The sequence below is a fragment of the Rousettus aegyptiacus genome, unplaced genomic scaffold (assembly GCF_014176215.1).
Source record: "Rousettus aegyptiacus isolate mRouAeg1 unplaced genomic scaffold, mRouAeg1.p scaffold_m13_p_1, whole genome shotgun sequence".
Classification (NCBI taxonomy): domain Eukaryota; kingdom Metazoa; phylum Chordata; class Mammalia; order Chiroptera; family Pteropodidae; genus Rousettus; species Rousettus aegyptiacus.
In genome coordinates, this window is record NW_023416284.1 from 100,382,797 (window position 1) to 100,399,085 (window position 16,289).

General features: G+C 53.6%; 2 long non-coding RNA genes across 3 annotated transcripts in view; one reads left to right on the top strand and one right to left on the bottom strand.

Annotated features, from left to right (window-relative positions):
• LOC118601199 overlaps positions 1-16,289 on the bottom strand; it is a 73,027-nt gene that overhangs the window by 21,937 nt on the left and 34,801 nt on the right. The gene's annotated exons all lie outside the window — the stretch shown is intronic.
• Positions 99-10,837, top strand: LOC118601188. The gene is made up of 3 exons (XR_004950265.1): positions 99-1,042; positions 6,966-9,835; positions 10,180-10,837. It is a non-coding gene; the product is annotated as an uncharacterized LOC118601188 (long non-coding RNA).

Here is a 16,289-nt window from a genome sequence, read left to right on the forward strand (position 1 = left end):
GATCCTCGACACACTCCTGGGTTTTCTCTCCTGCTACAGCAGTGAAACCAACTATTCTCAAAACCTCCTTTCACCATGTCTCCCGGGAACAACCCCGCTTTGCGATGAGTCATTGCAACTGCAAAGCCCCTTCCTACATTAGCCCAGGGCTGACCACTAGTAACCCTCAGCTTCCTGGCTTTGACTGTGCTGCTCCCTCCGCCTGGAACCACTTTCCCAGAACCACCTTCTTTTCCTCCACTGGGAGCAGGTTTAGACAGCATCCGCATGGCTGGCCAATGAGCAAGGGCCCAGCACACAGTCATTCACCCCCTGAGGACTGTGAATGAATGAATCAATGAATCAATAGTGGGGGGACAGCTCAGGCTCTACCCTCAAGAAGTCCACAGGCTGATGATAGAGACTCAGCCTCTGCCTTAGGGAGTCCCCAGGGATCAGAGCTGTGAGCCTCAAAGGGTTCCCTTTGAACTTCCTAGCAGAGTAAGTGTTCATTTATGGCCAGGGCTAGCACACGCCTGCTACAATGGAGAGGCTAAGTAACTCATATTTAGGAGAGAAGGAAGAAAAGGGAGGGATTAGAAGGAATTGCATGGCTCTCAGGACTCCCTCTAAGGGATATTCTCCCATTGAAGGGTTCTGGGGTGACCAGGAGCACCTGAGCCTTTTCCATCCCCGCCCCACCAGTCCCAGGCACAATGGAGCACAGATCGGGTACTTGCAACGATTTTTGAGAGCAGAGCTAAGCTAGAGGATTCTGAGCACCAAGAAGCAGGCTTCAGGCCCAGGGACAAAGCCACCTGTCTCCAGACCTGCAGTGAGCATGGCAAACGTGGGGTAGTGAGGGAATGGGATCTGAACCTGGGGAGGAGAAAGAAGCTGGGGTGGGGGAGCCGGGGGGTGGGGTGTGGTTTTGGAAGGACAGAGAATCCCTCCATCACCCCTGCAGCAGGGAGACAGGTCTCCTGAGATCTGCCCCACAGGACTATACCAGCCCAGCATGAGCGGCTGGTAAGGGATCAGGATCACTGTCTCAGGAAGGCAGGTAAGTTTCCATGAGTGAATCTTTTCTATCCTCAAACCAAAGCCTAGGTCTCCAGCACAGCAGGCAAAGCTACCATGTGCTCTCTCCAGAACAGCAAATACCTAGAAGGCGTTGGGGAAAGACCTGCCACATGGCACCTCTTCCTCCTACAGGGCACCTTCCGGGGGTGGCTGCTGTGGCTGAAGAGCAGCAAGGAGACAGGTGGGGCTTAGAGAGACTTTCTCCTGAGTCCCAGTGGCTCCATGTTCTGTACCAGGAGATGAAGTTCCCGGGGTTGGGGAGAAATGCTAAGGGTGGGACTTCAAAGCTGAGGAATGGGGCGGAAGTCAGAGACTCCTTGGCGCCACGCAGGGTAGCAGCTAATTGCCAGAAGAGGAGTAAGTGCTGAGACGTGAAGCTGGGGGTCCGCGGGTTGGTGACCTACCCATCCACCTGTTTCTTAACTGGCCATCGTAAGAAAGTGATGTGTTTAGTTAACCAACACTTATAGAGAGCAATATAAAGCACAAGGCCTTTGCAGATATTAATTCACTGAATCCCCAGAACACAGCTGTGTGGATAGCACTATTGTCATCCCCAGTTACAGAAGGGGAAACTGAGGTCCAGAGAGGGTCACACAGCTGGAAAATGGCTGAATGAGAATTCAAAACCAGGTATAATGCTACCCCGACTGACCCCTGCTGCTACTATGGTTTCAAGGCCTCACAGAGGTCACGAACAGTCAAAGGTCAGGAGGTCATGCCAGAGATGACATCCCCCCTTCAGGATGGGCAGGTCCTGTCTTGGAGCAGGTCAGAGGCCTCTCCCAGAGAAGCTAGAGCTACAGAGAGAGCAGCTGATGTAATCTCTCCCCCTCGTAGGGGGGGAACTGGCCTCAGGCCCCGGGGGTGTGCCTGTAATGACAGGGGCCTGAGCCAATGGCAGGGCCCCACCTCCCCTAGCTGGCCAGTGTGGAAAGGAACCCCTCCTGGGTATTTCTATTATCCTTGAGAAGTAAGGGAGGAGGGAAGAAAAGTTGGCCAGAAAGCAGACTGAACTTTCCACTTGGTTTAATAACCAAACCCCAGTTCTGTGGGCCAGAGCTCCCTCCCGCTGTCCCCTCCAGGAAGAGCCAGTCTGGGCCTGGGGCTGGGAACAGGGAAGCCTGTCTCCACAACCTAGATCTCTGGGAGTGGGGTCCATCTTCCCCAGAACTCGCAATGGCCCCTCCCCAGCCCCTAGTCCCACTCTGGCTGGCCAGGTAGGGAGAATGTGGCGGCCCCCTCCACCTCTAAGAGAAGGAGGCTCCCAGAGACGCGATGGCGTTTTCCACCCTGAACACTAGGCTGTGTGGGTCGGAAAAATGAACTAGGCCTAGTGGGGCAGGGCGGGAGACCGTTTGAATGAGGGCTGTCCTGAGAAATGCTCAGCACACATTCCTGGATGATGGTCAGGGCGCCCACTGGGCAGTCAGGATGGCTGGGGGAGGGGAGGGGCGGGGAGAGTGGGCACAGCCTCTGACTCCTCCCTGCTTCCCCGCCACTCTCACACGTGCACTCGCAAACATGCACGTACACATTAACACACTCATACACACACATTCTCACACCCACTTATAGATACACTCGCACATGATACATACTTATACCCACTCACCCAGCATAGACTCCCACACTCACATGTACACTCACATAGCCATAGACACACATTCACTTGCACTTCATATATACTCACACACATATATATCCACTCATAGAGACACACTCAGATACTTGTGTACATACACATTCCGACACTCATACACACATATACTCACTCATATGCCATTCACACACACTCACATGCTCACATACACACATCCACCTGGCATACTCAGATGCCCATATATACTCTCACGACACACTCTTCCTCTCAGGGGTTCGGGAAGAGGCCGGGTAGGAGAAGGGCCTTCTGGGAGGATGGCATTGCTGGTAGTGCCAAGAGGTGGGTGGGCAGAAGCCTGGGACGGGGCAGGGAGCCCAAAAGTGAAGGGGAGGGTGCTGTGGGCCACCGTGTCGGGGCCAGGACTATGAATGGAGTGGGCACTGCTCATGCCCCTCCCCGGGCCTGCCTCTGGCCAGGCCAGCTTCCATTCCCAGCATTGTCTCAGGCGCCTTGGGCAGGGTTCCCAGGCCCGGCTGAACTGGGGGCCTGGCCAAAGAGCCCTCCTCTGCCCTCCCATTACCCTCTCCCCTTGGGAGGACCGATTGTGAGGGGAAGTGGGGGAGCAGAAAGCTTCCTGAATCACTGGCATCCCACCCCGCAGCCCACACAAGCAGGCAGCCTGCAGAGGAGCTCAGGTGCAGGGTATAGCCCCAAAGTCTGGGGCTCCACAACCTCCCAGCCTTCCAGGGCAGGCGGCCTTGGAAGTCCAGCTCATGCCCACCTGTTACCTCCCCGTCACATTCATTTCCACTCCCATCCCTGGGGTTACATCTGTCACAGGCTCAGTTTAGTCTGGGGCAAACGATCTCTCTCCCAACAATCCATATCCCCAGGCAACGTGAACCACATGTGTTTTACCATCAAAGAACAAATGAATCACCTGGCGCAGGGAAGGCACCCATGGGGGATGCAAATGTTAATGAATTAATCTGAGGGCTCCTTCCCTAAGAGCTGGCTCTTCCCTACTCCCTCCGAGAGATTCCACACTGGAACCTGGCAGCCTTTGCCCAGAACGTGGTTCCTCAACTCTCCTCAATGGTACCAGAGAGCTGGGCCACCATCACAGTGACTGCACCCCAGCCAGAGTAAGGGATTCTGCGGGCAAGAAGACCAGCCACTGTCCAGGCCTCCTTTAATGGGACTTGGGCAGCAACATGCCCCACTGGGCCTGTGGGGTGAGAGCAAGAAGGCCACCATCCTGCCTTCACAGAGTTCGTGTCCCAGAGGCACTCCTTCCACCCTAGAGCTGAGCCTCATACAGGACTTCCCTCAGGGTCCCTCCAGCTCTTGCTTAAAACCTTTCCGTTTTCCCAGTGCCCTCCAGACAATTCCTTAACGCAGCACAACATGTGGGATCTGGTCCCTGTTATCACTGCCCCCGCCTCCACCGCCCCCCTCATGCCATGATCATCATCCTCTGGAGGGAATACCCACCCACCCACCCCCCAGTTCTAGGATGCTCAACTCTCCTTCAGGCCTCTCCTCCCAGAGCGCTCATCATCTCAAAGGTTTCTGCTCCACCTCCCTTCAGAAAGCTCCCTTCTTGTGTTCCCGACCCAGATCTAAAGCCGAAGCCCCCCTCTCTACTCTTAGTGCCTCTGCATCTCTTCTCTCCTGGCACTGAGCACGATGTTTGTGTGGCTTGTTTGCTCATCAGCCTTCCCTACTAACCAGGAGCTCCAGGAGAGAAGGAACATATCTGTCCTACTCACCATTAAGCCTTCAGCCCCAAGTATGGCACCTGGCACAGAGGAGGTGCTGGATAAATGTAAATGAATGAGTGAATGAATAAATCAACAGCCCATAACCACCTAGCCTGTAGGGCCATGATGCACACCTCTTCCAGGGCTGGCTGGGGCAAGCATGCACACGTCCCTCTGCTCTTCCCCCTCAACCCATTGTTGTGTATAGCCCAGTAAGGCCAGCTCCCCACCCTCTAGGAAGGATCCCCTGAATAGTCCCCTTCCCTATGCAAGCCCCACACTCTTCCAGGCTCAGCTGCAGTCTGGAGCCCCACTCCTTGAAGTCCCTGGCCGCCTCCACTCCTACTGGACCTCACCCCTGCTGAGGCTGCTCTCAGGCTGATCTTATGACATGCCTCACATCCAATGGGTTCGCTGTCAGTCCCTGGACTCCTCTGAAGAGTTGGGGGGCCCTTGCAGACAGTACTAACAGATGCTACCTGGCTGCACAGAGGCAAGGCCCTGGGCTGGGTCCCCTAGAAGGTAGATAAGCCTGCCCTGTTCTGGGGATGGGCCAGGGGACAGGGGGCAGGAAGCTAGGGGGTCGCCTATTTCCTTCCTCACCCCGAGGCCCTGCTGGAGAAATTTGGGACCTGGAAAGTGAACATCAGAAGCCCCCAATGTGGAAGGGAGTGAGGTGTCAGTGAAATAGGCAGAGGAAAGAGCTAAGATGGGGGCATCAGCAGCCAGACTCACAGCCCCTGGGCAGGAACCAAAGGAGCTGGCAGGAGAAGAAAAGCAAATAGAGGCTTCTCCCCACTCTCCTTGGCTGATGCTGCTCAGCTGGGGGCTTCTAGAGAGGCGAAGGGCTTATTATAAGGGCAGAGCTATATATGCACGGACCCTATCCCCCTGGAGCCTTGCTTGGCCCCCGCACCTCTTGGCGGTGGCCCAGTCACCCTCCAGGTAAGGCACCACTGCCTCAGTAACAGCAAGAAATTAGATGCCCACCTACTGTGTGCTAGGTGGGCTGGCCCCTGGCACTGGGCCAGAAGTGCAGTAGACCCAGCACTGGCCTAACAGGGAAACGGGACTGGAGTGGGGCACTCCTCGCACAGACACCCTCATCCCTCCCACAACACACACACACTTACAAGCCTGCCAGGACCTAAAGATGGGGCAGAAGCCACCTGACAAGAAGACACAAGGGTGAAGCTTGGGAAGGCGGTCCAATTCCCCTAGGCCATCACAGGACAGGGACTTATCTCACTCCTGGCTCTGCCATCAAGTTGCTGGTGGCCTTGGACGAGCCTCAATCTCCTCTCTGTAAAGTGGAGGTAACGATCCCTGCTCAGCTTACTCTCGGGGCTGCCATGGTGATCAGACAAGGTATGCCCACCCATACAGTCCAGCAACCACTGGATTGCGTAATCCACAACATGAAAGGCTTCTTATTATCATTATTAATGTTGTTATTCTTACCTAGGGAAACTAACCCTGCCATCTCATTTAAACTGCAGCTTCACCTCCCTGCAGTATCCCCTCACTCAACAACACTCTGCACCCCTTATCCCCTTGGCCCACAGGATTAAGGCCACATTTTATGGTCTAGGAGATACCTGGCTTCAGCTCACTTTCCAATTGTATCTCCTTGATGCTTTAATCTCTGTGGTCCTTTCAGAGTTCCCCCAACACATTTTTTTGCCTTCTCATCTCCAGGCCTTCGCTCATGCTGTTCCCCGCTCCCAGAATGCCCTCCCCTACCTATTGTATTTAGCTCCAAGACCAAACTATGGTACCAACTCTCCCATGAAGCCTCGTACCTCAGCCAGGCCAGAAATGATCTCTCTTCTTCCCTGTTAGGGATTTGGTTTACACCAAATGCTACAACAGTTCCTGGCACGGAGTTGGTGCTCATAAAATGAAAGTTGTAATGACCCCACGCTGAGCTCTAAACCCTTTATGTTCACTGACTCATTTAATCTTCACCTCAACCCTGTGGCCAAGATACTACTGTTAGTAACTCCATTTTATAGATGGAGAAACTGAGGCATAGAGATGCTAAGAACAGCACCCAAGGGAGCATCAGACCAGGCTTTGAACTTGGCAGACAGACATCGGAGCTCACACGCATGCCTTAAGCACCAGAAGGAACGTCTGCCTGTTCATCTTTATCATCCCCCCGCCCAGCCCAGGACCTGGCTCAGAGCAGGTGTTCAGTAATTATTCGATGGTTACAACACTCACATACCTCAAGCCTCCAGTAGGTATGTGAGTGTTGTAACCATCAAATATTCACTGAACACCTGTCTGAACACCTGTTCTGGGAGCCCCGGCAGGGTGAAACCCAGAGGCTGGCTCAGAGGGGTCCCAGGAACTGTGGCCAAACAGTCCCACTGACCTGTAGACGCCACTCTCCTCAGGTGTTGCAGTGCCAGACCAGGGCTAGAAGAGAAGGGGCAGCAGCACTTTGGCCAGCAGCACAACGTTGCCGAGTGGCACACTCGCTGACTGTGTTGGCTGCTGGTCAGTGATTAGTCCACCCATTGTCATGACAGGGTGTCAGGAGGGCCCAAAGCAAGCAGGCAGGAAGATCAAAGTCCAAGTGCAAGGGACTCCAGGAACCACCTAACCCGATGGTGCACACCCATTTAAAAGATGAAGAAATCGAGGCCCAGGAGTTGGAATGACTTGCCTGAAGCTGAAGAGCACAGCACAGACTTGCAAATGCACCATTCGCAGCACTTCTGAGCCTTTCCTCCTCCTGCTGCATGCAGACCTGCCCCTCCTCCCTGGGGATCTTGATAATAGTAACCAAGAGGCCTGAACTCTTTGGTGATGGCAGCAGAGGAAGAGGTGTCCTTAGACAGCTTCTCCAGGCCACTGCGCCCAGCCAGCAGCAGGCCCTACAAAGAGAACTGGGAGAGAAGTTGGGAGGAGGCCAGCTGGTAATTGTGGAAAATAAATCAGAGACATCTAAACCACACCATTGAAGAAGGGCCAGTTGCACGTAGACATGTTTCCTTTTGTACTCTTGCTCACCAAGTTTAATTGTTAATTGAAAGCTGTGAGTTATGTAAGTTTCCTGGATACCAAAGAAGGAGTTGAACCAGCTCTTGAAAAGAATCTACTTGCTGAGTGGCTTGGGGACGAGGAGGGGTCTCAGAAAAGCAGGTGGCTGAGGTGGGCAGCTGACCCCAAGAGGGCAACCAGGACAGAACTGTCCCCTAGCGACAGCTCTCTGGATCTGCAGACACATTATTCCTGGGGTTTTAGAGAGCAAGAGTAGTGTGTTCGAATTGCTAATTCTTCACCAAATCACCTAGAAAGTCAAAAGTAGTGCCATTATATTGGCCTCTCCCCCATCTCTGACCCTGGGCTGAGGGCAGGGCTGCGTCTCCCCACTCAGGCCAGGTCTGAGCTGCCTCTGAAAACAGGGTCTCCAGGGATCTGGAGCCACCTGTCACCACGGACAATGTTGAACACATCCGGGTGACAGGAGTGGGAAGGGTTAAGGAAAGCCTTGTCACTGCAGCTTGCAGGGACACCTTTCTCATTAGCCGCCCTCCCCCTCCTGCCTGCTGCCAGGGCTTGGTTTGGCCTCTGATGGGTTCCAGCTGACAGCTGGGCCTCCTCCATTCTGACCCTCAGGCGGCCGTGTCCTGTAATGACCCCACCACTGGTACCCCCAGCCATCCAAGCCAGGGAGGACTAGCATCAGGAAAGAGTGGGATGCAGGGAGGGAGAGGCAGAAAGCAGAGCACAAGGGGTGCTGGGGTCTTGGGGGTTTCGCTGACTCCCTCTGACTAAGCGCCTGGCCCTGATGTCTGGAGGCCTGGGGTGGAGTGATGGGGCTGCCCTGCCCACATGGGCTACTTTCTTCTGCTGCCACCACCCTTAGGGGAGAGGCCTCCACATAGCCTCCAGCCTAGGCAGCAGCCCATGGCTCTCCCAGCCCCTCCTCCGCTGTGAGTCATTCCCAGCAGTCTGTACTAGCAGAGGCAGCAAACCCCATCCCGCCACCTGTGGAGAGCAGGGTGCAAACTGCAGGACTGGCCCGATGCAGGTGCCTAGTTGCAGGAGCACCCAGCCTGGTCTGGAGGAGGAGGCTGAAGACCTTGAGAAGTCCCTGGTTTTGTTTCTCAAACACCGTCTTTTTTCACTTTCCACATGCCTTCTGGCCCGCTCTCTGAGATTATGGTATCGTTTTCCTTTGTACCCTTGTTTTTCACTCAGGCCTCCTCTCAGCATCCTCAGGCCTTCCAGGAGTAAGCTCAAATACCACCTCGCCTGGGACATTCCCCTATTCTACTGGACCCATCCTCCTTTGTGCACGCTCAGCACCATGGGCATCTTATTATCTGCTTTCCACATTTCTCCTTTGGCTAGATGAGGAACCACAAAAGACTATCGGGGCTGTATTCCATTCCTCTCTGTATTTCCAACACTCTGCCCCATGCCTGGCTCATAGTAGGTGCTCACAGTAGTATTTCCAAAGGTGGGCCTAGCCAGGAGTTAAATAAAAACCTGAGAACCAATATTTGCTCGTCTCAGCTTCTTCCAAAGTCCTACCAACTCTTCCCGGACAGGCCTAGGAGGTTCCTCACCTGGTGCAATGACCAGGTGCCAAAAGTCCCCCAGGACAACCGACAAAGGGCACCACTGGTGTGCCTGAGCCCTCGAAGTGACAAAGCTGTGCAGTGGTCTGTAGTAAAGAGGAGAAAATTCATCTCCCCATTCCATTCCCCTCTGAGAGGATCCAAACACAGAGCTGCTTGTGCCTGGCATCGGGTAGAAGTTTAGGAGACAGTGTGCAGCGGATATGGTGGACTGGCTCTCAAGGTCCATTCCACCCTTTGCTAGGTGCCTTCCTAGACGGCAGAGACAGGGGAAGATTTTGTAAAACTACATTTCCCGGTATCCCTTCCTGTTATTAGGATTCAAGATTTAAGTTCGGATTTAGTCAATCACACACACTTGCATGAGATCTGGAAGGCTGCGCTTCTGTAGCTTCTGTTGCCTTCTGGGAACGAGGGGGAGGGGCGGCATTTGTTTTGTTGTTGTTGTTGCTGCTGTTGTTGTTTTGCTGCAGTGCTGGCAGAGGGGGACAAGAGGCAAGGACCAGCGAGCACATCCATCTACTAGTGTGGATCACAGCAGGTGCGGCATGGAGCAGGCAGCGGGAGCACCTTCCTGGTCACAGTGCTGCATGTGGTCCTGGAGCTGGTGACCTCATGATTCCCAAAGAGGCCGCAGCTCCGTTGGTGGCCCAGTTCCGCAGTGTGGCTTTGAGAGCTGTTCATGAAAGCTCAACCTCAAGCCTATCTCTTTGGCCCTCTCAATAGTTCCATAGCCGTTTTATACTCTGCAATAAATCCCTTCCATTTCAACTGGCCAAAGTGGACTCTGTCCTCTGCAGTGGATCCAGGTATATAGTGCCTTGTATTCTACTCCCAGCTCTCTCTTCTGCTCACTCACCCCCCCTCCTTCCTTTCTCTCTCTCTCTCCCCCAACCCCCGATACTCTCTCTCTCTTGCAGATATGAGTCTATCAGATAGCTGAACCAGAGCAAGCCCACTGACAATCACCACCTGGCTTATAACTGCCTTTGCCCTTTGACAGTGACTTACTGTCACTTGGCCAGGATTGTCTCCTACATCTCTCTCCTTTGGATGAGTTTTTTTTTTTTTTTTCCTAAGGGTTTCTTTAGACCCTTGTGCATGCATGAGTCCTAATCCGGGGTGGTAAATAGATTTTCATTTCATTTGTCAGCTCTGATCAGTTAGTCAAGATGGACTGGACCAGTGTGCAAGAAAAAGCGTGAGGCTGCTCCTGGACCCTGAATCAGAGACAGCGCTCTGATTGGCCAGGGATGCCTGCCATGGTGCAGAAGTGGACATTGACGATGCGCATGCTGTGTAATTGCTCACGTATTTGAGGGAAGAATGAATGAAGGTGCTTTTTGCTTAAACCAGACTGGGGTACACTCAGCCATACGCCAGGCAGCCACTCAGCCCTACTTGCTACCCCACAGGTTCCTGACACTACCCGCTGATTTCCCCATCTCAGCATTTGTTCATTGAGCCTTTTTACCAACAATTCCTCTTGCTTCCTGGTTCCTTTCCCCAACTTAATCCTTCTCCAATTTATAGCCCCAAGCCAGGCTCCAGTGTTCACACTAGCTCTCACGCTCACCATGATTCTGACCTCGAGAGCTGACCTCGGAAAAGAGCTGAAATGGGCTAATTCCTTGAACGAAAGTAAGCCCACACCTCCTCCAGGAAGAGCCTCTCCCTCACACATCTCTGTGCCCGGTCAGTGCTGGGTTCTCGGGAAGTGTTTAATAAACCCATGGATCAATGAAAGAATATGTGGTTTGCTCGGGAGTGACCTCACCAACCCACTGGCTTCCCTTTTCCCATCCTCGCCTCCTGCCCATTCCCGTACTCAGATACCTTTGTTGACACTGACATCTGGCCTCCCAAATCTCCAGGAAGCCTGCATGCAATAGGGTGCTGCATCCCCTCTGAGTCACCATGAACCCATCCAGCCTGCTGCAGAAGCTAGCTGCTATGGGACAGAAAATCGTGCCCTTTGGGGGCCGCCATCTTCTCCCTTTGAGGGACAGGGGCATAGTAGAGGTCAGAGTGAGTGGTAAGTCATTTCCTAGGAGAAAAATAGCCCCCGAGTCCACCCCACAGCATCCCACTCTGGGCTCTTGCTTGCCAGCCGTACTATTTCCACTAAAGGGAAACAGATGATATGGTTAATCAGAGTGTCTTAGCGGGCTCTGTCCTTCATTAAGGCTGAGGGTCGGGCTAATGAGTGATTTACCAGGTCATAAACAGCAGCTTAAGCGGGGCCAGTGCCCTCAACCCCCCAGCCCCTGAAGATTGAGGAAGCAGTGGACAGAAGCCACTGGTCTCAGGCCATGGACTCAAGCTGGAGCTCAGATGGAGGCTCCTCACCTCTCCCTCATCACTGGGCTCTGAGCAGAGGCGGCCTGGACAGGCAAACCCAGAGAGAGCTCCTGGAGGGTCTGGGTGCTCACAGCTGGAGAAAGTGAACATTGACCTGGATGTGGGAGAAGGAGGAGCAAGGTGGAGATGGCAACCAGAGAAGAGCAGAGATGCCCAGGGGAAGGCGGGCAGGGCTGCTGGAGTCTGGGAGACCCCAAGAGGTATGATGGAACCTGCCTCTTCCCACACAGACGACTTCGCCCCAGAATCCTCCACAGAGGAAGTAAAGGACAGTCAACCCATTCCTCTCCCCAGGGGGTCCTGGGCCAGAGAGAGGCAGTGGTTCAGATCCCGGCTGCCTGAGATCAAGCCCCAGTCCTGCCAATCACTGGCTATGTGACCTAACCCCTCTGCGCCCCAGTTTCCTCAAATACAAAATGGGATAACACTTCTTCATGAGAATTGCATTAGTCAACGGAACAAACCCTGAATACATAGTACTGTTTGGTTAAGATTATTATTTCCGAGGCGAGAGTTCCTGTGAACCAAGTGGGGATAAGGGATTTTTGCCCTTCCCGTTGCCAGCAACAGCAGCAGCAGCCTCTGGGGAGCTTTCCCTTGCACATCCATTACTCTCAACCTCTCAATCCCCTCCTTCACCCCACCGGGATCCCCAAGTGGTAGGAGGGACAAGGGACCCTACCCTGGCCCAGAGAGTGAATAAACCGGCTATATTTGAAGATGGCCTGGGAAAATCATGAGAATGAGCGCCATTTATTGGGCACCTGCTATGTGCCAGGCCTGATGCCAACGCTTTGCCTGCACTTGTCCATTTAGCCTTCATGGTAGGTCTTGTCCCACTATACAGATGAGAACATCAAGGACTCAAGAGTTAAGTGTCCAAAGCCGCTCAGAGAACAAGAGGAGGAGCAGGGGTCAGAACTCAAAATTCCCTGCTTCCAGAATGTGAGCTCCTCCCTCAAAAGTGGAGCGAAACCTTGGCCACTAATGTCACAAACACTGAGGAACTTTTTTAAATGCGGAGCCCTCAGATCCTTTCAGACCTGGAGAACTGGAGTCTCTGCGAATGGGGCATATAGACCTAAGAGTTTATATTTAAATACATAACTGCCCCAGCTTTGAAACTTCTTCTGCCCAGCGCAGCCCCTGTCTCAGACAGCAGGACCCCACAGAAGGAATAGGGAGATGGAGTGCAGCCGTATGCACTGGTTATTTCTGGAGGAATGGAAGCATCTTCGCTTCTGTACCTACTGTCACCCCAGGACCGCCCCCCCCCTCCTAGAATTGGAGCCTAAACAGGCAGAGTGGGGCAAAAGAGGGCAAGACAACATGTCTCTGACATGTCTTGGAGTAAGAGGTCCAAAGCATGGAGGGTGAGAGGAGCCACGGTCAATGCACCAGCTCCTCTGTCCATTGTGGCAGGGCAAGTGAGAGCAGAGGGAACTGACACCCTGGACAGTGCCCAGGAGCCCCATAACTTGAGGTGGAGGACTAGCTCTTTGCTGGGGGGTCTTTTAGACTGGCCCCTCTGTCTGTTGCACAGGGAAACCCTCACCGGCTCTGACATCTCCCCTAAACCCCCTGGGCATGATGGGAGAATCGCCTCAGGCTCCCTGTGCTGCGGGGGCAGCAGGCGCTCTTCTTCAGTGAGGAGGGGAAAGCGATCAGCACACATCACATCACACTTGGCACGGCCCCCATTGGCGGGCACGGTGCCACCGTGCAGGCCAGCCGTCTCCCTGCAGAAACTTTGTCAGTGGAGGAAGGGCTGCCAGGGAGATCAGCACCTACCGGGAGTGGTCTAGCCACAGGAAGCCCCCTGACCATCACCCCCAGCCCCAGGCCCTGCCCTCCCCATGCCCAGTTTCTAATTCTTTTATATTCGTGTGACCATTTGCTTTGAGTCTCTCCTTCTCCAGGCTCTATGAGAGCAAGACTGAGTCCGTGGAGTTCACCAGTGTATCCTGAGCACCTGCCACATTTGTTGAATGAATGAATGACTTAAACGAAACCACCATATTCCTGTCCACACCCTTGCCCCTGAGACAGAACCCATAGGTGCTCAGCGCTCGGACCTGGACGGATGGTAAAGTAAACAGAAGCCCTTTTTGCCAAAGCTGGGAGCTCAGGGTCAACCCCAGAGCAATTCCAAAGCAGTTAATCAAGAAAGGCTTCCTGGTGGAGACGGGCAGAGAGCAGGGGTTTTCAGTCTCGCATCTTTCTTCCTACTCATCACCTATTTCCGGCGGGAACTCCCAAAGGGCAGAAGTCATGTCTGGGTCTCAGACCATCCCCAGCACATCGCCACCGGAGCCCCGTGCACGTGGCCTGCCCCTACAGTCGACCGCCAGCTGTGACTCACAGCTCATGAGCCTTTCCTCTTGGCTAGAGATTGGGGAGCAGATATTACAGTAACATTACTAACCACATGTCACAGCTGCGACCATGCTTACGCACAGAGCACCTTCCCCTGAACCCTAAGGCCAGAGCAATGACCTCACCATTAGGGGTCAGCAGCAAGCAAGGATTGTCCATCTCAGAGGCAAGGGGATGGCCTGGATGGCCCTGGTCTGCCTGAGAAGCCCAGAGTCCTTTCCTTTTCCCTCAGAGCTGGTTGTACACCCTGACCATCTCCCGCCACCACCCCCCTTCCCCCCCGGCACCCCACCAGTAGCCCAGCTGCCCTGCTGCAGTCCCTGCTGCCCCCTCCCCCAACAGGGTGGGAGGAAGGGAAAAAGGGGAAGTAGCAAAGGCAGACTATCCCTGCCCTTCCTCCCCACTGGGTGCCCATCCCCAGGATGTCCATGCTGGGGAAAGTGGCATCTGAGGATGTGGCTACAGTGGCCAGCTTCTGGCGCCAGCAGAAATCCCCAAGCCCGTCAGCAGACCCTGTTCAGACGTGTTCACTGGCCATGGTACTGAGTAAGTGCTGAGGAGACACCTGCAGACTGAGATCACACCCCTGCCTGCCCTCTCCTCCCAGACAGGCTACTCCTGGGACCCAGATTATTCCAGTTCCTCCTGTCAGACCTTGAGAAGGCCAAGGGCATCCACTCCTATAAAGAAGGATCAACAGAAAAACAAAAAAAAACAAAAAAAACAAAGGAACACACAGGAGCTGGGTTCACAGCCCGGCTGGGTGCTCTTAGGAAAGTTGACCAACCTTTCTGGGCCTCAATTCCCTTAACTATAAAATGAGGCTAAGACTAGCTGCCTCTCAGGCTACCACGAAAATAAATGAGGGTGGTGGCCTGGAGCTGCAGTGGGTGGACAAGAGCCAATGGCACCCATCCTGGGCATTGTGCTGTTGCCATTAATAGCTCGATATCAGGGAAGAACTGAGGCTTCAGAGAAGGGCGAGAACCAGGCTGCTTGAGGAAGGGAGCTTGGAAGGCCCCACAGGCCCTCTGCCAATTACAAACTAATGGGAACAAGGGCCTTGCGGTGGACATGGTCTCCCAGCATCCATTTGTCCTTTCTTCCCAGTTTTCAGCCAGATCCCATAGAAAGAAAGACTCCATAGAAAGACTCTATTCCCCAACTTCCCTCTCAGCTAAGTGTGACTCTGTGACTACGTTCACCAGTGAGGTGTAAGCAGTGCATGATTTCCAGGAAGTTTCCTTAAAGGGAAGGAGCATGTTTTTCTTCAGTTCTTTCTTCCTCCTTCCTGCTGGCCAGAACTCCAAGAGCCATCTTGAGCAATGACATGACCTTGGAAATGGAAACTACACCTAGCAGATCAATAAGAAAGAAGGAGACAGCATGTAGCTATCAAACCAGCCCAGAAATATTTACCTCCAGACTTCAAATACATGAGCAAAAAAATGTATGTCTATCTTGTGCAAAACAAACTTAACTCTGATAAAGGGTGGGGTGGGACACATGGGTGCCTAAAAGAGAAGACGTCCCTTATAGGAACACTTCATTCTGCATGCCCTGCAAGGCCACAGGGAGCCCTGCTGGGAAGACTTAGCTCCAGGGGTAGCTGGAGACGGATGGATGGATGGATAGATGGATGAATTAAAAAGGAAAGAATAAAGGGAGGGATGCAAGGAGGGAGAATCGGATAAAAGAGTAAGATGAGGCGAGATATCCAAAAGGAAGGAAATAACCTGTGAAATGTTTCAAGTGACAGCCAGCCCGCCTGGGGAGTGTGGGGAGAGCAGGATGGCTGGCCTGACCCACTGTGCATGTCCGACTCTTGGTTTTTCCATCTGTGCTTTAGGAATGGGTGTTTACTGCCTCACGACTCAAGGCCAACGTGAAGTGATTTTAAAAACCCACAGCTCCAGCACGGCAGCAGCCCCTCTCTGTATCTGGAATGTCTCGCCTACGAAGTAGAGATAACAGTGGAAGCCACCTCACCTGGTTATCATGGGAATTCAGGGGGCCGAACCCTGTGATGTGCTGCTCAAGTGTGTGACACAGAGCAAGTGCTCAAGAAACCATCTGTGTTCATCTTCGCTGATGTTGAAACCCTGCCCTGGGGTGTGAGGAACAAAGAGCTGCCATCAACTGGCCTGTTGTGTGAGTTTAGGGAAAGAGCGCTGTCTGGCTCCTCACGCCAGAACAGCAGCCGCAGTCCCTGGGGACCCTAAAGGTCAAGTAACATCAACACCCTTGGAGAGAGCAGTGGAGAGAACTGGCAGGGTGGGGGTGGCCAAGGTTTAGCCTGCTGTCCCATTGAAGTAAGGCCAGGCCCTCAGCAGGTCCACTTTTGGTCACAAGAAGTTGGCGAGAGGTCAGGCAGGGCAGCAGAGGCCACATGGAGGACAAATACAGGCCTGAGAGGGAAGAGAAAGGAATTGGCCTGTCCTGCCTGGGGAAAAGGCTCACGGGTGACCTCCATGCTATCCTCAGTAGTTAGATGAGCTAATGCACAGGGACGCCCTCCCTAAAACT